Genomic DNA, 27,225 nt, shown 5'->3' on the forward strand with positions numbered 1-27,225 from the left:
AGCCGAAGGCAGCTGCTTAACCGACTGAGCCACCCAGGCGCCCCTGATAGAGGTCTTTTCTAAGACCCTGGGAGCTAGTGGGCTTGGAATTAACAAGAGGAGAGCCTTGATGCAGGAAGAGGTCCAATGTCCTATTTTGATCATGAGAGAGAGAGGCAAGCACCAGGCAGTTGTGAAGGAGGAGGTATGAGGTGTCCCCAGTCCTCAACCAAATCAATTTACTGGGTGTCTGCAGTGTCCAGGTCCTATATTTGCTCCTAGTCTGTTCTCTGTTTAACTCATTTACGTCTCACCACACAACTAAGGAGCAAAGAGTAAATAACTTTCCTAGAGTTGATCTGCTCCGAAGAAACACGATCCAAATCCGTTCAAGCTGTGTCCTGAGTTTGGGCCTTGGACCCATCTGGCTATACTAGATGAAGGAGCAGGCTCAGATGGATGATTGACAGGCCATTCAGAGTATTAAAATGCAGAGAATTTGTTTTCAGTTACAGATAAGGTAGCTTTAGCCGCCGGGATTCTGGGAAAATTATAAAGTACAAGATGTTTTCCTAGTCTCTTAATATCTGCCTCATCTCCCGTGTCTCAGTCACTCAGGGGCCATTCCTGTCCTCTGGCTGGCTGGCCCCCTAGGTAGCACCTTGCTCATGATCTGTCATTTAGTCATATAGAGCCAGACAGAGTAACGACTAAGAAGATAGATTTTGAGAGCCAGACTGTTGGGTTTAGCACTCAATTCTGTTACTTACCATGTGACTTTGGGCAAGTTTCTAACCTCCGGGGCTTCCAAGCCCTCATCTATGTGGTAGGGACAATAACAGTACCTCCCTATGAGGTAGGCTTCTTGGAGTTGCTGTAATAATTAGGAATACTGCTGTATTTAAAATTCATGGAACGCTGGCTAGCACAAAGTAAGAGCTATGCGGTGGCAAGGTATCATCATCTCTACCATCATCATCGTCATCATCATCAGTAGAATGATTTAGCAAATCCTTATTGGACATCTGTGTTTCAGACCTCAAAATATCCTTATAGGGCTTGTATTATGGGAAAAACAAGCACACAGATCGGTAAAATGAGCAAACATTGTGTAAAGTAGGAAATAACAAAGTTATGAATTGTGATAGTGACAGAAACATCGGACTGGGATGGAGAGCCATGGGTCGAGTGTCAGTAGAGATAGGATCTTGGGAAAGCTCCTGTCATGTGTGGGGGGGGCAAGAAAACAGTGAAAAGGTGCTGCTCTGTTACTGAACATCAGACGCTGCACCAGCACTGCATACGCTACATTCTCTCAGGACTCCTTCAGCCTTCACTCTGGATACAATTATTTTCCCTGTTTTGCAGATGAGAAGTCTCAAGCACAGAAAGGCGCTTGCCCAGGGCCATTCCATCAGCTAAATAGTAAGGAAAGCAGGGTTTCAACCAGTCAGGCAGGCACAAACCTCTACACTCACCCTCTTAAATCTCTCAGTATATTGTAGCCTCTAGTCAAGAATCACTGGTCTAGGTTGGTTTAGCAGTGACATTTTTCACAGTGGACTTTTGTCTCCCAGGGCATTTTCCTCTGAAAACTGAGTAGGGTTGATAAATCTCCGCCTGTTTCTTCCATCCTCCTCCCAGATTCCTCACACCCCCACTTGCTCTTCCTCCCTCATCCAGGGTGCGCACTGTTGTCGTAACCTACTCCTTGGAGGTGTTCCAGCTGGAATGCGCATGGCTCCCAACAAGGACTGGTTGTATCTCCTCAGACCTACCGTTTGTATGCTGTGTGGTCATGACACGGTAGACTCTTGCAGGAGCCATCCTCAGCATGTCTCTGAACCCTCCAGTCTCCAGTACAGTGTCTTTCATAGTAGGTGTTCAGTAATGTATTAATTGAATAAATGAATGAATAATGTTATTTTTTATGTACCTCCTTCGTGTAACTTTTTTTAACTTTTTTTTTTTTTTACCTTCCCTACTAAATGTATTGAATGTGAACTTTGTCTAAATTTTATCTACCTTGAACATGTATCAGTCATTCAGGTTCTTGTATTTTAAGCCACTCTGAAGCCCAGGTGCCATTTGCTTTTTTATTTTTCTTTCTCTGTGGTCCTTAACTGAAGACATGTGATTAAACATAGAGGTAGTGCCACTAAAATCATTTCCAATTTTAGTCTTGACCAGCATCTGGAAATGCTTCATAATGACCATGGAGGTAGAGGCCAAGCTAATCTGTCATAGGTTCTGATAGTCTTTCCTTACAAAAACCTATTATCTAATATTTCAAGGCAGTGAAACCTGCTTTACTTCAGTGTTTTCCAAGAATGCAGCAGGTTTTATTGATGAAAAAGAAATGTCTCTCCGAAGCATTAGTATTATTTTCTGCCTGCCTTTGCTGTGTTTTTGTTTTGTTTGTATTTTTGTTGTTGTTGTTGTTTTGTTTTTGGTTTTGGTTTTGCACAGTGGTAATGTTCACATTCGAGTGGAAAGGAGCATGTCTGATGCAGAGGAAAAGTCACAGAAGAAAGCCGCTGCTCAAGTGCACTTATTGCTTTTTAATTAGTGCCGATGGGAAGACGCTTTTCGGTGGCAGCACCATTTAGATGTAGGATCTTAGAACACTGATGTGTGGATTGCTCTCACAGACATCGCTCTCACAGTTCCTACAGCCTTCTCCCCCATAGCATCTACAAATGAATAACTAATGAAAGAGTTAGGAAGCAGAATCTTTCATCCCTCTTTTGCATTTGCCTCAGAAGGACATGGAGACCGTGAGCACGAGAGGTGAGCTCAGAAACAAAACGTGTGATAGATTCATGGTAACTGCGGTTGCGGGAAGCCTGGGGAGCTGCTTTCCTGTACAGTCAAGATGAAGGCTCACACAGAAATATGTGGTGGGGAATTTCACTTTGTAATGAGGTAGGCAGTCATGCGATAAAATCATTTTCCTTCTCGAGGACATTCTGTTGCTTTGTTGCTTTCTCCCCCATCATGTTTAATTGCTCTCTGGTGTCAGAATGCCACCCCCTCCTATTTTATGGCTGCCCCCCTCCTCCCCCACCGGCATATCCTCCTAGATGCAAGGAGATGTTGTAGCAAAGGTGAAGCTGCTGAAACCTTTTATGTAATGTAAAATGGAAGATCAAAAGGAATAGTAGAATTTCCACAGAACCTCCATATTTTTGGAAGCAAATACAGATGTAACAACTGAGCCACTGAACTTGGTATATGTCTGAAGGCCTAATGTCGAGGAACAATTTTAGTCTAGAGGGGAGATTTAAAATTAAAATTAACCCAACCCCTCCTCCAGAAGATCACTGTGTATCTTTAATCCAGGGAGGCCACGCCCATCAGCTATACTGTGCCCATGGTGTAATGAAACAGAAGAAAATTGGAGAATGTTTGTACATTTACAGTATGTGCCTGAGTATTGTGGGAGTCTTTTTAAAAGGAAATGATAAACTTTTAAAAATATTAATATGTGCCTTTAACAAAACTCAAAATGTTCTTGATATCACTTTATAAAGTCTTAGTAACTTGAGCTTGTTGATAAAATGAAACTTAAATTGACTTCTCCAATGATTTATAATGACAGAATCTTAAAACAAAATGAGAACTGAGAAATCAATCAGTCTAACTGTTTCATTAAGCAGATGAAGACATTGAGGCATGAAAAGGAAAAAAAAAAGGCAAAATTGGGCTTTGGTCCTAACTCTCTGACTGTGAAGCCAGTGTTCTTTCTCATCTGTAAATTTAATTTTACATACTATGGAATCTGGGAAAATCAGGTTTCATGAAAATCTGAATTATCAGATCAACAAAATGGAAAGATGATTTTTTAAAAATTAAGTTCGATTCATTCAGTTATTCCTTCATTCATTTCTTTATTATTATTTTATGGGTGGAAGTTAGGAATATTTATTAGCTTAAGAATAAGGAAGTCTTTGGAAGGGAATACGTTTGAATGCCAAAGTCCAAAATTTATAAAATCTTACTTTTAACCATCTAAAATATCTTTTTGTCAAACTTAAACCACCAGCTAAAGTAGTTTCATGAACTCATCAGAGAAACAAATTATGAACAATATAGTATTTCGGATATTCGGAGAGTCATGAAGAGATAAATAAGCCATCCTGCTCCAGTAGCCTCTTCCTCATTGTCCAAGTCCGTCACTTTCCTGGGAGGTCTCACTCTCAGTCTCAAAAGCAAGACCATTAAAAGGAAGACACTGTGGGAGCACCTGGGGCCTCAGTCAGTTAAGCATCTGACTTCTGGTTTCAGCTCAGGTCATGATCCCAGGGTTGTGAGACTGAGCCCCACATTGGGCTCCTCACTCAGCAGGGAGTCTGCCTGAGATTCTCTCTCTTCCTCTTCCTCTGCCCCTCCCCACTGTGCTATCTCTCTCTCTCTCTCTCAAATAAATATATAAATCCTTTAAAAGGTAAAAAAAAAGTTAAAAATAAAGGGAAGACACTCTGTTGGAAGAATGCTTATCTTTGTGCAGGGTTATGAGAGAATCCCAAACTTCTCAGGGAACAAGTCAAAAACAACAAAGAGAAATAAACAAGAATAACAGCAACAAGAAAAGTCCACTAAAAATCCAACCAAATAAAAAACAAAACCAAAATAAGGAAATATGGCCGTTTTTCTGCTTTAATCCTGTTACGAAGGAACCCCATCTTCCTAATACTTGGGTGTTCTGTACCCTCATGCTCCTTGCTCACACAAAGAGATATGGAATCAAGGACTCTGGATGGCAAGAAAAGAATCTTCCAAGAAAACAGAAATACATATCTGAATAGTGGATGTAAATCATCTTTTTAATTTGGCTTCGTTTGCATTCTATTTTATATAGCACATTCCCAGGTACACATATACTTTTGCTGGTGGTTTCCAGTTCTTTCTTATACGAGCTGGTACATGGACTTCTAGTTTTCACTGCATTGTGGATTCTGACCACAAACATCAGTTCCTTCTGCTACTTTTTAGTGTACAATGAGTGTACAAAGATTCATATCATCTATAATAATAGGAACAGCAATAATGTAATACCTAGAGAGATGAAGCGATAATGTTCATATTAGTTGCTAGTCTCTTGGATCTTTGAAATATCACTTCTATTGACATACTTCTGCTATTTTTCTGTCACTCATTTTGTTCCCTAAATGCTGCTTTGATCTTTTTTATAAAACAGATTAAATGAATGAAGTGCAAATGTCATAATTCCCTTTTGAATTTTAAATCATGGATGAATTCTATACATAATGCAATGAAAATTACAAGTAAATTTTAGATAGTCAATGTGAACTCCAAATTTAGTCCTTCTAGTCTACCTCTAGCTAGGGCAGCAGGCGGGAGAAAAAAATTGAAAAACAGTACACGCTCTTAGATATCGTAGGAATCCCCCACTTTAAGTGTATCTAGTCTAATTGTCTGAGCCTGTACCTACGATAAAGCATTATTATTTGCAGCTAGGCAGACATAATATTTTATATAGCCATTTTTCAAGTAAGAATACATGGTTTCGCAGAAATAGGAAGAGAAATTTGTCTTATAAGGATATGCAGCTTTATTCTGTTAGTCCTATTGAAATATTTTATTCTCTGATTGATATTATAATTTTACTTCTACTCCCTATAATGGCCCTTGAATTTCACTAATAGCAAGAGCAGATTGCCCCAACTTTCAAGCAATTTTGTCTTCAAAGGCATCCTTTCATTTTTGGGCATATCTCAATAAATGTCGAAAGAATGAATTTTTTATTTAATGATTCTTCTATTTGAAATGAAAAACTATTATTAATGTTCTTGCTTTAAATACATTCTGTACTTCACGCAAGTATTCATAGCAAGATCATGAAAATTAAATAAGGTAACGAGGAGAACCAACAAGGAATCTTACTGATGATCGCCTCATTAAGACCCTTGCCAATCTCAAGTCTTGGAAGATCTTATTCCTTTGGCAGTATTCCATGACTTCCTTTCCCCAAATTTGCACAAACACTGATTAAATCCCTGTCACCTCTTAGGAACAATGGATTCCATATATTTCTTACCACTATGTGAAGTACTTTATCTTATTTGTCCTCATTTTAGTTGCTATGGAAAACAACAACAACAACAACAACCTGCCTTCTTAGCTTTGTATTTAAGATTTGGGAAATAAGCCAAGACTCACTTTATCCAAAGTGCTGATTATTTTGTAGAAGTTAATTTCTTCCCTCTATCCATACCGTCCTTCTATGTCAACTTGCCAGATCTAGTTTTTCTTCAGTTCTAATCACTCACTAATTCCATTAGTGATTCCTGGGTGTTTGCCAAGCAATAATAAAAACAATAGCAAACAAATAGCATTTACTGCAATGAAAGATCTCTTGTAATATTCTCCATTTGCAGATAAAGGAAACCCAGGCACAGAGTGATTACCCAGGGTCACACAGAAACATGTGTCAGAGCCAAGGTTCAAACCCAGGCTCTAGGTCTAGATCCGTTTGCTTAAGAGTGGTCATTCCCATCAGAACAGACTGTAGTTTTACAGAATGCGATGCTCCAAGGTATCATGTAAGAGTGGGTTAATTTTTTTTTAAATTGTATATCCAAAACACATCTGATTGTTTCTTGTGTTTCGTTGGCTGCTTTGAAGCAGTTCATGGGGGGACTCTTTCCTTTGGGAGAATTCTGAGCACTTTCAGATCTCTTACCTCCATTACAACTGATATTCTAGAGCCTTAATTTTATATATGCAATTTTTAAAAATTCTCAAAATTCTGCACCTTGCATTTGACAATGCTAAATCTTAGATATACATTTTCTTTAATTCCCAACATGTGACTGTTGACACCTCATTAATTAGGCTCCTCAATCCTGATACAGTTCAATGTATACATGCTATTTCCTACAGACTGTCTTCATTGGGTTTCTCGAAAAGCAGAGCCTGAGATATAGTCTTCAAATGGTTCATTTGCGAGGTGATCCTGGGAAGCACAGTGAGGAGCGGGGAGAGTAAGACAGGGAAGTAAGGAAAGCTGATACAGAGTGGGTCACTGACCTCTTAGTGCAGCAGACAGTTGGGGCACAGTCTTATTGGGCATTTGAGGAACCATGGAGAATGACTCGTAGAATTGTCCCTCCCAAGAATAAGAAGCTGGAGCGTTTATCTACCAATCTCCATGCCCTATTGGTTAAGGATTGCTTTTTGGCACCTTAGAGCTATGCTTCCATCCAGGCTGTGGTTTCAGAGGAAGCCCTGAAACTCCTTTGAGACAGGATGCTGGGAATGTGCAAAGATCTATCTACCACAGCTAAGCCAAGATAAATTGTGCTATAGGGATATGGCCTGGGGCACAAATGGCATCTGCTACACTCCACCCCTTAGGTTGCTCAGCTCCTTCTGGGCCCTACAGTGTTTATTTTGTCACAAATTATTTTCGAGGGTGTGGCCTATTGCAATTAAAAAAATAATTAAGATAGTAGAAGTGGTAGGACCAGCTTCAGTACTTGGTCCTGAGGCCATAATTAATGTTTCTCAACTCCCATCTTCACCATCCCCTTTCTAGGTTTCCCTTACCCTCAGACAACACTTCAGCTGATAGGTTTCTTATTTAGTTCATGGCCTAGATCTCCACCCCTGGGTGTCTAAGCCCTTGCCAGGCTGTGGTACCTTCAGTTGCTTATTCACTGTTACCACCATGCATAATCATAAAAAAATTCCCCAGTGAATCCCCGTGTTTAAGATATACTCTATCTTGACAGCATTATGTAGGAGCAACCCTGCTTCTCAAGATAATCAGGGCTGATCTTTTTTTTTTCTTTTTCCCCAATTTAGTGACCTGTTTCTTTTCCTGCTCATTTAACTACAAGCAGGGGCTCTAAGGGACTCAGAAGTAGTCAATAGCTTCAGGTTCAGTTGAGCCCTTCCTCTATCCCCTCGTTTCTGGGGCCTCAGCTCAGGAACCAGGACTTTTGTCATCAGTGCCAAGAGTTGGGTGGGTAGAAAGCACAAATTCTGCAAGTCAGTCAGTGATGGTAAGACCTCATTTCTCAGACCTTTTTATTCTAGTTGTTGGAGACACAACCATCATATGTCAGTCATTGGATCACTGAATATTTGAGATCCTGTTCCTTAACTAAGCATTTAAACAGACCCTTCCAACATCCTATTAGGTCGGCTGTTTCCACATGATGTAGCATAGAACTGAATCAGTGGGATCTTTGATCCTATTCCCCATGTGTTACTTCCTTCACTGTGAAGAAAGTTCTTTGATTCCATGCAATGGCATGTGTGATCCCATTTTGGTAAGTCAGGTTTCCCATATGCTCTCAAGTAGTGGTGCTAGCGGAAGCATTTTGGCAAGGGAAGCAAGTCCATATCTGAAGTGTGAGCAATTCTGGTAAGGACAGATCACTTACTCCTCCTGAGTAGAGGTTGGTATGTAATCTGCAACCTGTGTAGTGAAGCCTGGGGCCTGGATCTCAGCAAAGCATCTCTTTTGGCTCTGGATATGAGATTTTTTTCAGTGTTGTCACGTAGACCTTTCCACTTTCACAGCACACCTTCATTTGTCCATGAGAGGTGGTAGAAGCAGGTGTGCTAAGGGGATGTGGTGTGGGGCAGAAAATGTATTTGACACAGTCACTTAGCAAAAAATCCAAACTCTTATTGTGGCTAAAACATCCCAACCTACACGATCTACCTTGTCTTCTTCTCTGGTCCCACCAGAGATTCCACTGGAAGCTAAGTTTCATGTGTGCAAGGATTTGGTCAGTGTTGCTTGCCTCTCTACCCTCAGTACCTAAAACACTGTAGGACACGTAGTAGGTGCTGGAAATATATGTGAATAAATAAGTCTTACACCAAGTATTCCTTCCTTCAACTTAGTATCTCATTTCCTCCTCTGGGGTCTATGCATGAGCAACTTCTGCCTGATACGCTCTCCCTCGGACCACTGAGCAGAGGGCACTGCTCACCAATCTGTTAGCAACTTCAGTGTCATTCACTCAGAGAGGTTTTCTTTGTTACCTATTTTAAATCATCTCCTTCGGTGACTTCCTAACACATTTTTATACTTTATACTTGGGTATCATTTATCAGTAGCCATAATTACCTTGTTAAATTACTGAGATTACCTGTTTCCTCCTACTAGAACATAAAGTCCACGATGGTAGAGTTTGTCTCCTTTTACAGCCGTATCCTTTCCACCTTGACACTGCCAACAATACAAGGTACTCAACAGATATTATTGAGAGGTTGAAGAGCCCTATTAACTCATGAAGAATGATACTTCTTGTCAGAGGATTTAGCCTTTCTTTGAGCGGCCATGCTGCTTTTGTCCCAGCTGGTTATTGTTTACCAGATATTTGGCCATCCCCTTGAAAAATAATGCACTGCACTATAATATCCAGGTCTTTCTATAGAACCTTTGAATAAATAAGAATAATATGAACACCAAGCCATTCTTTCACATGGTGGCTAATGTATTGAAAGGGTTGTGCATTTTGGTCAATAACAATTGACCAATTTTTCCCTCCGTCTTTTCAACTCTCTTGGACGATTGCCTTTCTGCCCTAAATGATAGATGGACATTCAATATAGTTGCCGGTCTAGTTAGGAAGACCTTGGTATTGACTACTTGTGAAGAAGCATTTCCAGGTTGCCCATTGTAGAGTTCAGGGTAGGGAATGATTAATCCTCTTCTGTAAACACTGAGGAGGAATTGAATAGGTTCTCAGACATGCTCCCTTATTCCGGAGAGAATCATTACCCTGGAGTCATCATGGTCTCTTTCACACTCTTCTTCCACTTTATTATCTTTAAACCATTTTTTCCCGTTTAAATCCTGAAGCCTCCTTTAAGGAACTCTGCAGTGCGTAAGGAGCTGGGGTTTCTAGGTTATATTTAGCAGTTCACACTGTGAGCATCCCCCTTTACACTTGGTCTAGTTTTCCATGCTTAGAAAGCTGCAGTAACCTTTTTGCTTCTGCCAGTTAGACAAGCAGATTGCTTCTCTTGTTCATCCTTAGTCACAGGATTTTCTACTCTTTTCCATGAAATATATGTAGGTTTCTTTATGGTCATTGCATCGTTCTTTTCCTTCAGTTTATTTTTCTTAATCCATGTCCGCATGTTGTCATAATCGCTTTTAAAAATATGAATAATTCTGTAAGAGATTTACTGGGTGTCTATATTTCTGTTTTAAAGGTTTGACTTATAAGTAAGCCTCTTCTCTTTCTTTGCTGGACTTGTCATCAGTGTCAGCTTTAAAATGTGCTTTCTTTTTAACTGAAATTATTGAAGTTGTTGTGACATAAACGTTTGCTCTCTGAAGATCTAGATTTCACTTGCTGTCAACGCAGTTACAAGCCAGTCCTTGCCATGTTCATCAGCATCTGGTCTTCTTCTGCATATATGCCAGGGTTCGAGTCCTTTTGCCTCCTCTAAGTCTCAAGACCTCATTTACTTGGTAATCTATGGTGAGGTGACTATCAAATGAAATGAACTACCTCGTTTCTAAATGAATGCAGCTCCAGAAAGTAGCATACAGTTTTACTAGGTATCATCATACAAAACAAAACCAATCTTTTGAAGAGAGAGGGAACGTTAACACCTACCTTCCCACACAAATTTGTTCTGGGTATGGTTCCAGCAAAAGATGACTATTCCCTATGAAGTCTAGACTACTTGTTTGACATAGAAACAGCTTATGTTGTTAATGTTGATGCTGTTCTTGTTCCAGGAGGAGTGCATTGCAAAGGGCAAAGTAGACATCAGGAAAGCCCCATTTTAGTGGATTTCTAAGAAAATAAACAGCTGTAGATATTCAGTGATGCAATGGTAATGATGTACATCATTTTCCTTTACTTAAGAAACTATATATATTAAAGTACTCCAAGGGGAGTGGAAATAGTGACCAATCTCTACATGCCCAGTATGAGGTCTGTTTGCGAACTTTCATGACTCAAATATGCAAATCCAAACCTGATACTTGTTGTTACAGGGTAGGGGTGACTGATAACACAGCTAAAGTGACCAGATACCTTGGTTCAGGATAGAAATTCCTACTGTTAGTTACATTCTGTCTTTCTCTGGTATGGTGAAGGTAGACCAACGAAAACAATATTAATTGCAGTCAAATTGAAGAGAAAGAGAAGGTTAGGAAGTAGATAAGAGACTGAACAAACAGAATCCAAGTATCAGAACTCTGAAGTGAAAAGTATTGACATAGCTGGTGTAAAGTGTACTGTGCCCTCAATATGCGTTCAGGAAAATAAGGATGTTCCTTTTCCCTTTGAAAAAGAAAAGGAAGGGGGACTGGATATGAAACAGATGACAGTATGGGACGCTGTGCTATGGAGAGAACAGGACGGAGGAGAGCAAGGAGATTTTTCTTTGGTTTACCACAGAATGAAACTCAAGCATTGGTACCATAGATCAATGGTTCCTGGACTTGGTGTTGTTGTTGTTGTTGTTTTAAGTTACATTTTGAAGATCTTCAAACATACAGAAAAGTCAAAAGACTTGTACAGTGAACATCCATATACACTCCAACTGGATTCTGCAATAAACATTTTACTGTATCTGTGTTGTTACCTAAATATCCATGTATCCACCTCTATCCACTCTAAGAATCCATCTTATTTTTGATGCATTTTTAACATGAGTTAGAGACATGGCTACACTTCATCTCTGAATACTTCATCACAGACACCATCATGTAGAGTTTAATAATTGCCTATAGTTTGCTTTTTAAGGTATATTTCATATACAGTGAAATGCTCTGAGTTTTGGCAGAGGCACACACCTAGATAGCCCCAACCCAGATCAAGCTATGGAATGTTAGCCATCGTCCCAGGGGGCCGCCATGCCCCTTCACGGGTAATCCCCGACCTCCACCCACGGGTGACAACTCTTGTGATTTTGTACTCAACCATAGTTCGTTTTTCCTGTTTTAGAACTTGATATAGAGTCATGTACTCTGTTCTCTTTAGCATAAGTCTTCATTCACTCAGAATTGTGTTTTAGGTTTATCTTTTCTGTTGGGTCTCAGTAGTTTATTCCTTTTTGTTGCTTGGTAGAATTCCATTCTCTTAAAGATGGACACATGGGCTGTCACCAGTGTTTGACCATCATGAATAAAGCTGCTTTAAACATTTTTTATAACAGTCATTTTTGGACAGATGTTATTTCTCTTGATTAAATTCTTAGCAGTGGAATTGCTAGTCCAAAGGGTAGTTGTGTTTCAGTTTTATTACAAAAGCCAGATGTTTTCCCAGAGAGGCTGTGCCTATGGATACTCCCATCAAATACAATATGGGAGTTCCAGTTGCTCTATAGTCTCTAGTCTTGACATTCTTTAATTCTGGTGGCTCGCAGTGGTAGCTCATTTGGATTTACCCAGTGACTGACAATCCCTTGCCCTTTTTCACATATTAATTGGTGATTCGTATTTTTTTTTCTTTTGTGATGCCTCTGTTCTTACATGTTGCTCACTTTTAAATTAGATTCATTAGGAAAGCATATATATCTTTCCAGAATCTTTAGTATATATATTAGATGCCAGTACTTTGTCAGATCCATGTTTTGTGTCTATTTTCTGACAGTCTGTAGGTTGTTAATCATTTCCTTAATACCATCTTTTGATCATCAGATGTTTTAAATTTTAAATTTATTACACTTTTATGGTTATTGCTAGGGACTGTCAAAGAAACCTTTGCATAATCTCAAGTCAGGAAGTATTCTCCTATGTTTTCTTCTGGAAGCTTTATAGATCTGGCCTTTACATTTAGATTTAAGATCCAACTCATATTAATTTTGTCAGGGTGATAGGTATGGATATCTATACAGATATGCAGTTGTTCATTTCCCCTTTGGATGAATTTGGTAGCTTCCTCGAAAAATCAAATGCCCATGTATTCATAGGTGTATTTCTGGACTCCAGATCACAATACCTGTGTTTTTATAGAGAAACACAGTAGAGATATCATTAGTAACACTTGACCACTTTGTTTTTCACATGGTACCTTCAGTAGATTTTCCAGAATCTTTGACTTAAGATCTGCAATTGCCAGAGTACTTGTATATTGCATAGAAAATACTTAGTTTCTAGGAGGCGGAGCAAGATGGCGGAGGAGTAGGAGACCTAGATTTCGTCTGGTCTCAGGAATTCAGCTGAATAGGGATCAAACCATTCTGAACACCTACGAACTCAACAGGAGATCGAACAGGAGAGTAGCAACAACTCTCTGAACAGAGAAGCGACCACTTACTGGAAGGTAGGGCGTGCGGAGAAGTGAATCCGAGGCGATATTCGGGAGGATAGACGGCGGGGGAGGGGCCTCCGTGGGCCGCTTCTGGCAAGTGCTAGAGCCGCGGAGCACAAAATCGGACCTTTTAGAAGTTGGCTCGGCGGAGGGACATCGCTGCAGTGGCTAAGCGGGGGGTGGAATCCTCCCAGGACAGTGTGGTCTCAGGACCCTTGGGGTCACAGAAAGACCGGGGGTGCCTGAGTGCGGCAGAGCTCCCAGGTATCGGAGCAGGGAAGCCGGCTGCAGATACGGAGCAGAGTCGCGGGCTCTCAGCTCGGGGTTGCCATAAACTGTGATCCGCGGCCCAGTCGGGGCACGGCTCCCCCAGCAGGGACCCAACAAGCAGCAGATCCAGGGAGACTCCCCTTCCTTCCCGGGGAGGAGCGGTGCGGGAACGCACCGCAGGGATCTGCTGGGTTTGGAGACTCCGCGCGGGGTCGGGTGCCAGAGATAGCAACGCTCGGTCACAGGCCGGGTGAGCACGGAGTGCGGCCGGAGACCGGGGACACGGGAGTGACTGCTTTTCTCTGAGGGCGCACTGAGGAGCGGGGCCCCGAGTTCTCAGCTCCTCCGGGCGGAGAGTGGGAGGCCACCATTTTCACCCTGGTCCTCCAAAGCTGTACCGAGAGCTTGCAGGGAACAAAAGCTCCTGAGAGCAAAGTGGAGCAGCTTCCTTAGCCCGGACCGACAAGGGCAGGGCAATTCCGCCTCTGGCAAAGACATTTGGAAACCACAGCAACAGGCCCCTCCCCCAGAAGATCAACACAAACAGCCAGCAAGCCAAGACCAAGTTGATCGATCAAGGAGAATAGGAGAACTCCAGCGCTAGGGGAATACTGCACATAGATTCATGGCTTTTTTTTTTTTTTTTTACCATGATTCATTATTTCATCAAAGTTAATTTTCGTTGACTGTTTTTTTTTCTATTTTTCTTTTTCCCTTTTTCAACCAACATCTTATAAATCCCTTTTTAAAAAAAAAAAAACATTTTTTATTTTTCATTTTTAGAGTCATATTTTATCCCTTCCTAGTAGTTACCCTTATTTTTGGCATATATATATAAGTTGTTCTCTCCTTAAAATTTTGAGGTACAGTTTCTTCTAACAGATCAAAATATACCCTAAATCACTAGTGTATGGCTTTGTTCTAGTCTCCTGCCTGATCACATTCTCTCCCTTTTTCCTTTTTTTTTTTCTTAAATCTTCTTTCTTTTTTCAAACAACTTATCTTACCAAGTCCTTTTATAAAATCTTTTATAATTTTCATCTTTACAGTCATCTTCCATCCCTTCATTGTATCAACCCTTATTTTGTACATATATGTCTTTCTTCCTTTAAAATTTTAGGAGGCACTTTTTTCTAACAGACCAAAATACGCCCAAAATCTAGTGTGTGGCACTGATCTATGCACTAGCCTGATCATATTTGATCATATTCTGCCTTTTTTGTATTGTTTTGTTTTTGTTTTTATCTTTTTTTTTCTTTTTCTCTTTCTTTTTTCTTTCTTTCCCTTTCTTTTCCCCTGGTTTCAGGTCTTTTCTGATTTGTATACAGTATATTTGCTGGAGACGTTGTAAACCTGTTAGCATTTTGTTCTCTCATTCATCTATTCTCCTCTGGACAAAATGACAAGACGAAAGAAATCACCTCAGCAAAAAGAACGAGAGGTAGTACCGTCAGCCAGGGACCTACTCAATACGGACATTAGTACGATGTCGGACCTAGAGTTCAGAATCATGACTTTAAAGATACTAGCTGGGCTTGAAAAAAGCGTGGAAGTTATTAGAGAAACCCTTTCTGGAGAAATAAAAGAACTAAAATCTAACCAAATTGAAATCAAAAAGGCTATTGATGAGGTGCAATCAAAAATGGGGGCACTAAATGCTAGGATAAATGAGGCAGAAGAGAGAATCAGCGATATAGAAGACCAAATGATGGAAAATAAAGAGGCTGAGAAAAAGAGAGAGAAACAACTACAGGATCACGAGGGCAGAATTCGAGAGATAAGTGATATGATAAGACGAAACAACATTAGAATAATTGGGATCCCAGAAGAAGAAGAGAGAGAGAGAGGGGCAGAAGGTATATTGGAGCAAATTATAGCAGAGAACTTCCCTAATGTGAGGAAGGAAACAGGCATTAAAATCCAGGAGGCACAGAGAACCCCTCTCAAAATCAATAATAATAGGTCAACACCCCGACATCTAATAGTAAAACTTACGAGTCTCAGAGACAAAGAGAAAATCCTGAAAGCAGCTCGGGAGAAGAGATATGTAACCTACAATGGTAGAAACATTAGATTGGCAACAGACCTATCCACAGAGACCTGGCAGGCCAGAAAGGACTGGCAAGATATCTTCAGAGCACTAAACGAGAAAAATATGCAGCCAAGAATACTATATCCAGCTAGGCTATCATTGAAAATAGAAGGAGAGATAAAAAGCTTCCAGAACAAACAAAAACTAAAGGAATTTGCAAACACGAAACCAGCCCTCCAAGAAATATTGAGAGGGGTCCTCTAAGCAAAGAGAGAAACTAAAAGCAGCAAAGAGCAGAAACGAACACAGACAACAGACAGTTAACAGTCACCTTACAGGTAATACAATGGCACTAAATTCATACCTTTCAATAGTTACCCTGAATGTAAATGGGCTCAATGCCCTAATCAAAAGACACAGGCTATCAGATTGGATTAAAAAACAAGACCCATCAATATGCTGTCTGCAAGAGACTCATTTTAGACCCAAAGACACCCCCAGATTGAAAGTGAGGGGGTGGAAAACCATTTACCATGCTAATGGACACCAAAAGAAAGCTGGGGTGGCAATCCTTATATCAGACAAACTAGATTTTAAAACAAAGACTGTAATAAGAGATGAGGAAGGACACTATATCCTACTTAAAGGGTCTATCCAACAAGAAGATCTAACAATTGTAAATATCTATGCCCCGAACATGGGAGCAGCCAATTATATAAGGCAATTAATAACAAAAGCAAAGAAACACATTGACAACAATACAATAATAGTGGGGGACTTTAACACCCCCTGACTGAAATGGACAGATCATCTAAGCAAAAGATCAACAAGGAAATAAAGACTTTAAATGACACACTGGACCAAATGGACTTCACAGACATATTCAGAACATTCCATCCCAAAGCAACGGAATACACATTCTTCTCTAGTGCCCATGGAACATTCTCCAGAATTGATCACATCCTAGGTCACAAATCAGGTCTCAATCGGTACCAAAAGATTGGGATCATTCCCTGCATATTTTCAGACCACAATGCTTTGAAACTAGAACTCAACCACAAGAGGAAAGTCGGAAAGAACTCAAATACATGGAGGCTAAAGAGCATCCTACTAAAGAATGAATGGGTCAACCATGAAATTAAAGAAGAATTTAAAAAATTCATGGAAACCAATGGAAATGAAAACACAACTGTTCAAAATCTTTGGGATACAGCAAAGGCAGTCCTGAGAGGAAAGTAGATAGCAATACAAGCCTTTCTCAAGAAACAAGAAAGGTCTCAAATACACAACCTAACCCTACACCTAAAGGAGCTGGAGAAAGAACAGCAAAGAAAGCCTAAACCCAGCAGGAGAAGAGAAATCATAAAGATCAGAGCAGAAATCAATGAACTAGAAACCAAAAGAACAGTAGAACAGATCAACGAAACTAGGAGCTGGTTCTTTGAAAGAATTAACAAGATTGATAAACCCCTGGCCAGATTTATCAAAAAGAAAAGAGAAAGGACCCAAATCAACAAAATCATGAATGAAAGAGGAGAGATCACAACCAACACCAAAGAAATACAAACAATTATAAGAACATATTATGAGCAACTCTATGCCAGCAAATTAGATAACCTGGAAGAAATGGGTGCATTCCTAGAGATGTATCAACTACCAAAATTGAACCAGGAAGAAACAGAAAACCTGAATAGACCTATAACCACTAAGGAAATTGAAGCAGTCATCAAAAATCTCCCAACAAACAAAAGCCCAGGGCCAGATGGCTTCCCAGGGGAATTCTATCAGACATTTAAAGAAGAATTAATACCTATTCTCCTGAAACTGTTCCAAAAAATAGAAATGGAAGGAAAACTTCCAAACTCATTTTATGAGGCCAGCATTACCTTGATCCCCAAACCAGACAAAGACCCCATCAAAAAGGAGAATTACAGACCAATATCCTTGATGAACATGGATGCAAAAATTCTCACCAAAATGGTAGCCAATAGGATCCAACAGTACATTGAAAGGATTCTTCCCCACGACCAAGTGGGATTTATCCCTGGGCTGCAAGGTTGGCTCAACATCCGCAAATCAATCAACATCCTACAATACATTAACAAAAGAAAGAACAAGAATCATATGATCCTCTCAATAGATGCAGAAAAAGCATTTGACAAAGTACAGCATCCTTTCTTGATCAAAACTCTTCAGAGTATAGGGATAGAGGGTACATACCTCAATATCATAAAAGCCATCTATGAAAAACCTACAGCGAATATCATTCTCAATGGGGAAAGGCTGAGAGCTTTTCCCCTAAGGTCAGGAACGCGGCAGGGATGTCCACTCTCACCACTGCTATTCAACATAGTATTAGAAGTCCTAGCCACAGCAATTAGACAACAAAAAGAAATCAAAGGCATCCAAATCGGCAAAGAGGAAGTCAAACTCTCACTCTTTGCAGATGACATGATACTGTATGTGGAAAACCCAAAAGACTCCAACCCAAAACTGCTAGAACTCATACAGGAATTCAGTAAAGTAGCAGGATATAAAATCAATGCACAGAAATCAGTGGCATTCCTATACACCAACAACAAGACAGAAGAGAGACAAATCAAGGAGTCGATCCCATTTACAATTGCACCCAAAACCATTAGATACCTAGGAATAAATCTAACCAAAGAGGCAAAGGATCTGTACTCAGAAAACTATAAAATACTCATGAAAGAAATTGAAGAAGACACAAAGAAATGGAAAAACGTTCCATGCTCATGGATTGGGAGAATCAACATTGTGAAGATGTCAATGCTACCTAGAGCAATCTACACATTCAATGCAATCCCCATCCAAATAGCATCCACTTTTTTCAAAGAAATGGAACAAATAATCCTAAAATTTGTATGGAACCAGAAGAGACCCAGAATAGCCAGAGGAATACTGAAAAAGAAAAGCAAAGCTGGCGGCATCACAATTCCGGACTTCCAGCTCTATTACAAAGCTGTCATCATCAAGACAGTATGGTACTGGCACAAAAACAGACACATCGATCAATGGAACAGAATCGAGAGCCCAGAAATGGACCCTCAACTCTATGGTCAACTCATCTTTGACAAAGCAGGAAAGAATGTCCAATGGAAAAGAGACAGTCTCTTCAACAAATGGTGTTGGGAAAATTGGACAGCCACATGCAGAAGAATGAAACTGGACCATTTCCTTACACCACACACAAAAATAGACTCCAAATGGTTGAAAGACCTAAACGTGAGACAGGAGTCCATCAAAATCCTAAAGGAGAACACAGGTAGCAACCTTTTCGACCTTAGCCGCAGCAACTTCTTCCTAGAAACATCGCCAAAGGCACGGGAAGCCAGGGCAAAAATGAACTATTGGGATTTCATCAAGATAAAAAGCTTTTGCACAGCAAAAGAAACAGTCCACAAAACCAAAAGACAACCGACAGAATGGGAGAAAATATTTGCAAATGACATATCAGATAAAGGGCTAGTATCCAAAATCTATAAAGAACTTATCAAACTCAACACCCAAAGAACAAATAATCCAATCAAGAAATGGGCAGAAGACATGAACAGACATTTCTCCAAAGAAGACATCCAAATGGCCAACAGGCACATGAAAAAGTGCTCAACATCGCTCGGCATCAGGGAAATCCAAATCAAAACCTCAATGAGATACCACCTCACACCCGTCAGAATGGCTAAAATTAACAAGTCAGGGAACGACAGATGTTGGCGGGGATGCGGAGAAAGGGGAACCCTCCTACACTGTTGGTGGGAATGCAAGCTGGTGCAACCCCTCTGGAAAACAGTATGGAGGTTCCTCAAACAGTTGAAAATAGAGCTACCATACGATCCAGCAGTTGCACTACTGGGTATTTACCACAAAGATACAAATGTAGGGACCCGAAGGGGTACGTGTACCCCAATGTTTATAGCAGCAATGTCCACCATAGCCAAACTGTGGAAAGAGCCAAGATGCCCATCGACAGATGAATGGATAAAGAAGAGGTGGTATATATACACAATGGAATATTATGCAGCCATCAAAAGGAATGAGATCTTGCCATTTGCAACGACGTGGATGGAACTGGAGGGTGTTATGCTGAGTGAAATAAGTCAATCAGAGAAAGACATGTATCACATGACCTCACTGATATGAGGAATTCTTAATCTCAGGAAAGAAACTGAGTGTTACTGGAGTGGTTGGGGGTGGGAGGGATGGGGTGGCTGGGTAATAGACATTGGGGAGGGTATGTGCTACGGTGAGCGCTGTGAATTGTGCAAGACTGTTGAATCACAGTTCTGTACTTCTGAAACAAATAACGCAACATATTTTAAGAAAAAAGAAAAAGAAGAAGATAACAGGAGAGGAAGAAAAGGGGAGTATGTCAGAGGGGGAGACGAACCATGAGAGATGATGGACTCTGAAAAACAAACTGAGGGTTCTAGAGGGGAGGGGGGTAGGGGGATGGGTTAGCCTGGTGATGGGTATTGAGGAGGGCACGTTCTGCATGGAGCACTGGGTGTTATGAACAAACAATGAATCATGGAACACTGCACCAAAAACTAATGATGTAATATATGGTGATTAACATAACAATAAAAAAATTAAAAAAAAATACTTAAGGGAAGACAGGAAGAAATTTGGAGCTGCCGGAATATCCCGCATGAGGAAAAAGGGATTAAAAGATGCATCTGGAAAGGTCCTGCAGAGTCTCATGGGCCACAATAAGATTTTAGATTTTTGGGGATGTGAAAAATCTCTTTGCTCCTTTAGTAAGTAAATCAGTGTTTCTTAAAAAAAAAAAAAAAGAAAAAAAAAGAAAATACTTAGTTTCTAATATAATGTGTGAAATTTAATGTTACTATTTTTTAGAAGAACTATCCCTCCAATGTCTTAGTAAACTTGGTAGAAAACCAGCAGTCACATAGGCCTTCACATCCTTCTGTAACTCACAGGCCTTTCTGCTATACTTCATTGCAATAAACATTTCAATAGAAATACAATTTCTAAATTCCAAATGGTGACATTTTTTAAGATTTCTTTTGTATAACCCAGTTCCAGAGTAACACATAGTTTAGGGCATCCCCACTCATAACATTCTCACTCTCCATATAAGAAGCACAAAGATTGGCCACTCAGAATCTTTCTTTGATTAATACTAATTACGAAGTTCCATTTGGCCATTGTAAAATAACAACTATCACATTTCTGCTTGATTTGACCTAGCATTGCACCAGCTAGTATTCCCTATTACAGCAAATGCCTCAGCCACTTCTGCACAGGGAGACTTCCTCAACCTCACCCAGCTTATTCATCTCCAAATGCCCTTTCGCATAAATCATCTCTGCCCTCATTTTCATCTGAGGTTCACTTGTGTGCATTCCTAAAAATTAGTCAGTCACTGAGCGGAGCTGTTTGTCCAAGGCAGTGGGGTTGGTTTAATTGGAATGTAAGGCCTGTAGCTGCAGGGGGCGTGCACACAGAGCCGAATTCCACCTTTGTGGGTGCAGGCAAGGAGACACACTGAGCGCCCTGAGTGACAGTGGATTGTTGCAGAGTGGCTGGAAGTGTGTGCATGGGTGTTCCCCTCTTGAACTTGTGTGCCGCCCACCTCGCCCTCCACGCCCTCCAGCACTATTGCGCTGAACTCTGCTCCCCAGAGGCACCCTACTGCTTTCTGGGGCTGCTCAGGGCTGGGCAGTATGTTGCGATTCTTTTCTAGATAATTGTTCTGTTTAAAACTGTTTTTCAAAAGAATGATTTCTTGGCTGTTCCCACATAGTCAGTTGGGTTTTTGCTCATGCTATTCATTGCTCATCTGTGGAAAGCATTACCAATTTTTCTCTTTTCTCTGTTTTTTTTTTTTTTTTTTGTTCTTCTCTGGCTGGAAGACATCGTACATGTTATAATTTTTTCTCTCTCTTCATACCTCATAGTAGTTATGGATTTTAAGAATGTTATTTGGCTAAAATGGCATAGCATGTTATACAGATTAGAAGCTATAATTGTTAGGAAAATGCTAGAGGGCTTTTTGGCAGTTAACACATCGCATCTGATTAATGAGAAATAATGACAAACAACATTCTTTATAGAGGAAATGTTTTTACCATATTCCTTTCCTTAAAATAGACGTGATTTATAGGTGAAACGTCCTATGATTCCTCTCCTTAGCACAGACATAAGCTTCATTGCCTCTTCTCTATGGAAACGAGTATGACATACACAGGAAGTGAGAAACATTGGCATAATTGTCTTCAAAACCCAGACACTCATGGCACTTTGAGAAATTTTAGGTAGTGTTCATTCTATGAAATGATACATTACAAACAAATAGTAATATCTCAGAGGAACTGAAGTCTTATGAGGAATGTTGCTTTCATCCAAGTCGCTAAGATTTAGGGAGAATTGTTTATTTTGTGTGTGTGTGTGTGTGTGTGTGTGTGTGTGTGTTTACAACTTTTCTGTTTGCATCGGAGGGAGAAATGTCTAATGGAGATAACATGTTCCAAATTATGTTTCGGTCATACTTGCTGAGTTAGTGAACCTGTAAATATAATTTTGTTTCTACTTAATCAAATCTCGATTACCTTTGAAAAGGATGAGGCTCTGCCCACACTAGGGGTCACACACTGCCTTCCCAGGGCATGTATTGCTATTGGACTCCAAGCCTCCTGGTTCAATGTCCTTGTTACACCTTCCAAAGGATTATGCTATAACCCAGTTCTCCAGGGAGCCCTGGGTGTGCTCGTATGACCAGGCCACGTCTGGCCTTCATGGATAAACCTATGGGCTTGGGCTTAGCAGTACTTGATTTTAGCCAGACTTCTCTCATATCATCTTCTCCTTAGATCCCAAGAGTGTTGGAGTAATGCATCCTTTCCCAAAGGTGAATTGGGTGGGTCTGGAGCCATCCTGGACCTATAAACTGGAGGGATCCTAACACGGACTTCTTCCTAGGGAGGCTTCTTCCTTTGCTCTGTCCTTTTGTTACCTCTGCTGGATAGAAAGTACCATCTTAAAGGATAGTTCCTTAAGTGCCAGGACATCAGATGTTTTAAACAGTTCTTAATAAAATGGATGAACAAATAAAAAAATTGTTCTGATCTGGGAACTTTTAAGGGCATCAGGGGTATCTCTTACAGTGGATTGTTTTGGGAAAATTAAGGATACTTTCCTGGAGATATTTTTCTCATAATGATAACTTGCTTTGGGAAAATCTAATTTACCATATCATTATGCCTGTGGTTCTTGTTAGTAAGCCCATAAAAGTAGAAGTAATGGCAGAACAGCAGACAACAGGAATTCCAGCCACTGCCACAGATGATGATATATAGGGTACAATGTGATTCCTTCTAAAAGTCCTGAGGATATCTTCCCTACACTTTGTGGAACATATGATCTCATATTGATATTTTCAACTGCCATGTGGAAAAGAAGAAATGCAAATATTCATGGATCTTAGGAAATCATTCATCTCTCTCACTGGAACCTGGACACCGAGTCTAGAACCTTCCCTACCCCTATGACATCCATTTATTCTCTAAGAGGACTATTTATATTGCCACTGAGCCATCCTTAGATTTTATTTTGTCATTAATGGTTATTATTAGTTTCCTAATTTAAAATATCATATTCCTAGAGAGAACACATGAACTTGACTAAAATGTCAATTCAATAAACATTAATTTTGTTAATACTATGTGCAAAGTACTGTGCGGAGTGATCTAGAGAATAAGGATGCTATAGGACCAAACACCTGTCTTCAAGAAATTAATACCTATTGACTGGGAAAAATGCAGAAACAAGGATAATATAAAAAAAAATATGGCCAGCTCCATGAGATAAATGTTAACTGCTATCGCCTTTAAAAAACAGGAGTGCTCACACACTAATATGTATGTGATATGCATAGATTATTAGGAAACAGAAAGGAATATTTAAGATAGACTTTGAGAAGGTAGGTAGAACTTTCTGGATAGAGAAGTATAGGGCAAACGCAGAGAGGTTGCAAATCATCTGGTGTTTTTATACATTCAGCCTGGTCCCAATGGGCTCTAAGGGTAAGTGTGGGAGAGCAGTAGGTACAAATGCACAGGCATGCAGAAAGGTAGGTTGGGGTTGGGGTTGGGGTTAGGGTTAAGGGGTACTGTGGATGATCTTGATGAGATTGGGTGCATTCAGGATGGTATGGCTGTAGACTGTGGATGATCTCGAATGCCAACATGGAGGTTGGCCTTAAGTTGGTAACTAGAGGAAAGCTAATGACTATTGACGAACAGGAGAATGGTGTGAGTGCCATTGTGCTTTAGCATGAACACACTATAAGGTGTATTATGGCCTGGAGATGGAAGGAGTTAGAATGGACTGCTAATATGAGACTAGTATGAAGACTATAGCAGTCCTGGTGACAAGTAACTGGGACTAGAAATTGTGTTTTTAGGAGCTGAGTGGAAAAAAGGGTATAAGAAGAGGGCCCATGAGAGATGGTCATCAGGAAGCCAGTGAAGCCAAGTCAGAGAAGAGGAGGGTGGGCAACAATGCCAGATTCTGTGAAGAATATCTGGAAGAAGAGGTGCCTGAGAAAGACATTTTTAAAAATTCTCCTACTTTGTTCATCAGATTAAAAATGTTACCATTTGTAGCTTTTCCTATAGGAGCCGCTGAGTTGAGAGGAGCGTGGCCCTCTCCTCTCCCCGCGATGGCGTGTGCTTATCCATTGATATCTGTGTACTCTGAAAAGGGGGAATCATCTGGCAAAAATGTTACTTTGCCTGCTGTGTTCAAGGCTCCCATTTGACCTGATATCATGAACTTTGTTCACACCAACCTGTGCAAAAACAACAGACAAGCCATATGCTGTCAGTGAATTGGCAGGTCATCAAACCAGTGCTGAGTCTTGGGGTACTGGCAGAGCTGTGGCTCGAATTCCCAGAGTTCGAGGCAGAGGGACTCACCGTTCTGGCCAGGGTGCTTTTGGAAATATGTGTCGTGGGGGCCGCATGTTTGCACCAACCAAAACCTGGCACCATTGGCATCGCAGAGTGAACACAACACAGAAGCGATATGCCATCTGCTCTGCCCTGGCTGCCTCAGCCTTACCAGCACTGGTCATGTCTAAAGGTCATTGTACATATTGAGGAAGTTCCTGAACTTCCTTTGGTGGTGGTTGAAGATAAAGTTGAAGGCTACAAGAAGACCAAGGAGGCTGTTTTGCTTCTTAAGAAACTTAAAGCCTGGAATGATATCAAAAAGGTCTATGCCTCTCAGGGAATGAGAGCTGGCAAGGGCAGAATGAGAAACTGTCGTCATATCCAGCGCAGGGGACCCTGCATCATCTACAGTGAAGACAACGGTATCATCAAGGCCTTCAGAAACATCCCTGGAATTACTTTACTTAACGTAAGCAAACTGGACATTTTGAAACTTGCTCCTGGTGGGCATGTGGGACGTTTCTGCGTTTGGACTGAAAGTGCTTTCTGCAAGTTAGATGGTCTGTATGGCACTTGGCATAAGGCTGCCTCCCTCAAGAGTAACTACAATCTTCCCATGCCTAAGATGCTTAATACAGACCTTAGCAGAATCTTGAAAAGTCCAGAGATCCAAAGAGCCCTCCGAGCACCACGCAAGAAGATTCATCGCAGAGTCCTGAAGAAGAATCCACTGAAGAACCTGAGAATCATGTTGAAGCTAAACCCATATGCAAAGACCATGCGCCGGAATACCATTCTTCGCCAGGCCAAGAATCACAAACTCCGAATGGATAAGACAGCGGCAGCCTTAGAAGCCAAATCAGATGAGAAGGGGGTTCCAGGCAAGAAGCCTGTGGTAGGAAAGAAAGGAAAGAAGGCTGTTGGTGTGAAGAAGCAGAAGAAACCTGTGGTGGGGGAAAGAGACTGCAGCTACCAAGAAACCAGCAGCTGACAAGAAGCCTGCGGAAAAGAAACCCACTGCAGAGAAGCCTACTGCCTAAAAACGTAGGTTAATTCTATAAAAGTCAAATCGTTTTGGACAGCTAATTTTGAATAAAGACCTGATCAAAGCCAGTGAGAAAAAAAAAATGTTATAGATGTAGAATATTTTAGTGCCTTCTCCACTCGAATGATATACGTTAGCCATAACTGTTGGTTGTATTTAATATCCACAACTAACCAGTATACATGAGGGAGGCTGACTCAAGCAATTTCAAATTTTATCCAGACATGTCATCTCATATAGTTTTAAGTAGTTTTGTACATTGTTTTCAGTAGGACGCCTCTTGCACAAGTAGGGTATAAGCTTCTGAAATGCAGCTGTTCTTTTCTTCATTGAACACCTACAACAGTGCTGAAGGTGACCAAGCACCAAATGCTTAATGATTCATTTATAGTAAAATAATTGTGATAAATAGACCAGGTATTTTTGTGTGTGTGTTCTTCTCTGTTTTTGTACAATAATAATGACTTTGCTGTCTTAAAACTCTGACCTTGTACACTGTACAAGATGAGTATTGTATCTCAATGAGGCGAGGCAGGTATGAGCAGCATGTTTTCAATATGCAGAACCACTGTGATGGGAGATAGATGCTCAGCATGTAATATTTCCTGAGGAGACTGAAGAAACCAACCATTGAGACAGAAAACTGAATTTATTATTTTAAACTGTGTGACAGATCACATCCATCATCCAGATAGAAAACCTTCCAAATGGTATTCCCTTTTAAAATTTTAGTTAGTTAGCAAAATCTTGTATTATATTACCTTGGTTTAACGAATGAAATAGAAATTATTGGAAAAATCTGTTTCATCCTGACAATTATAACCTGGTCCATGAGTTGGCTTCTTACAGACAATCAGAAGCAATAGACATCTAATAGGAATCACAAGAAAAAATATCACAGAAGGGCTTAATATTAAGTCCGATATTAAATTAAGAAATTAACACAATTTCTCATTATATAGTATAAGCTTTTGATAAAATACAGGGACCACTAAAACCTCAAGTCTACAAAATGCATGCCTAGCAAGAGTAAGAAGTAGAATTATGCTACAGTTTGAGGGAACGAAAAGCCCTAATTTCCTGATTGTGTCTTGGTTCAGGGCATCTGACTAGTTTTGCATTATGGTCCCAGAAATATCTAGTGAAATTGTGGTAGGACATTTTTAAATTAATTTAATCCATCTTCTGTGCTACATCTTAACCTTATCAAATTAAAAAAATAATAATCTGCAAAAAATGTAATCGAGGCCACTTGGGACATCTTTTCCTAAAGCAAATTTCCTAAAGCATGTATGGAGTGCCTCTTATGTGCTAAGCCCTTTTGTAGGTCCTGATGATCCAGAGACCAGTTGTGTTTTTGTCTGTACTCAGCGTCCACATTCTAGCTGGAGCAGCTGTTCAGTAAAGTATTTCTAGAGAGTGTAAGATGTGCGCGCTACAGATTGGACATGAGTAGAATGCGTTGCTGGCCTCCATAGGAAGTGAGTCATCCTGGTGGGAGGAAAGAGAGAGTTAAATGAGGAGAAGAAGCTGGGCATGAGAAAATTCCAGGTCAAACACCAAACAGAACCAGCAACTGGCATAAAATTCTGAGGCAGCGCCATGTCTCCCAGGTGGATAGAGGCATTCTGGGAGACGGAGCGTAGCTTGTGAAGGCGTGCAGGACAAGGGTTTGGGGGAAAGGTAGAGAGAGAAGAGATC

General features: G+C 40.5%; 1 protein-coding gene and 1 pseudogene across 1 annotated transcript in view; both read left to right on the forward strand.

The window, feature by feature from the left end:
- Nucleotides 1-27,225, forward strand: part of PRKN (parkin RBR E3 ubiquitin protein ligase) — a 1,301,937-nt gene that overhangs the window by 526,714 nt on the left and 747,998 nt on the right. The gene's annotated exons all lie outside the window — the stretch shown is intronic.
- LOC114209291 (large ribosomal subunit protein uL4 pseudogene) lies at nt 24,212-25,534 on the forward strand (annotated as a pseudogene).

This window comes from Eumetopias jubatus, unplaced genomic scaffold, assembly GCF_037043125.1.
Source record: "Eumetopias jubatus isolate StellerSeaLion01/CBP00866 unplaced genomic scaffold, mEumJub1_p1.0 scaffold_6, whole genome shotgun sequence".
Lineage (NCBI taxonomy): Eukaryota > Metazoa > Chordata > Mammalia > Carnivora > Otariidae > Eumetopias > Eumetopias jubatus.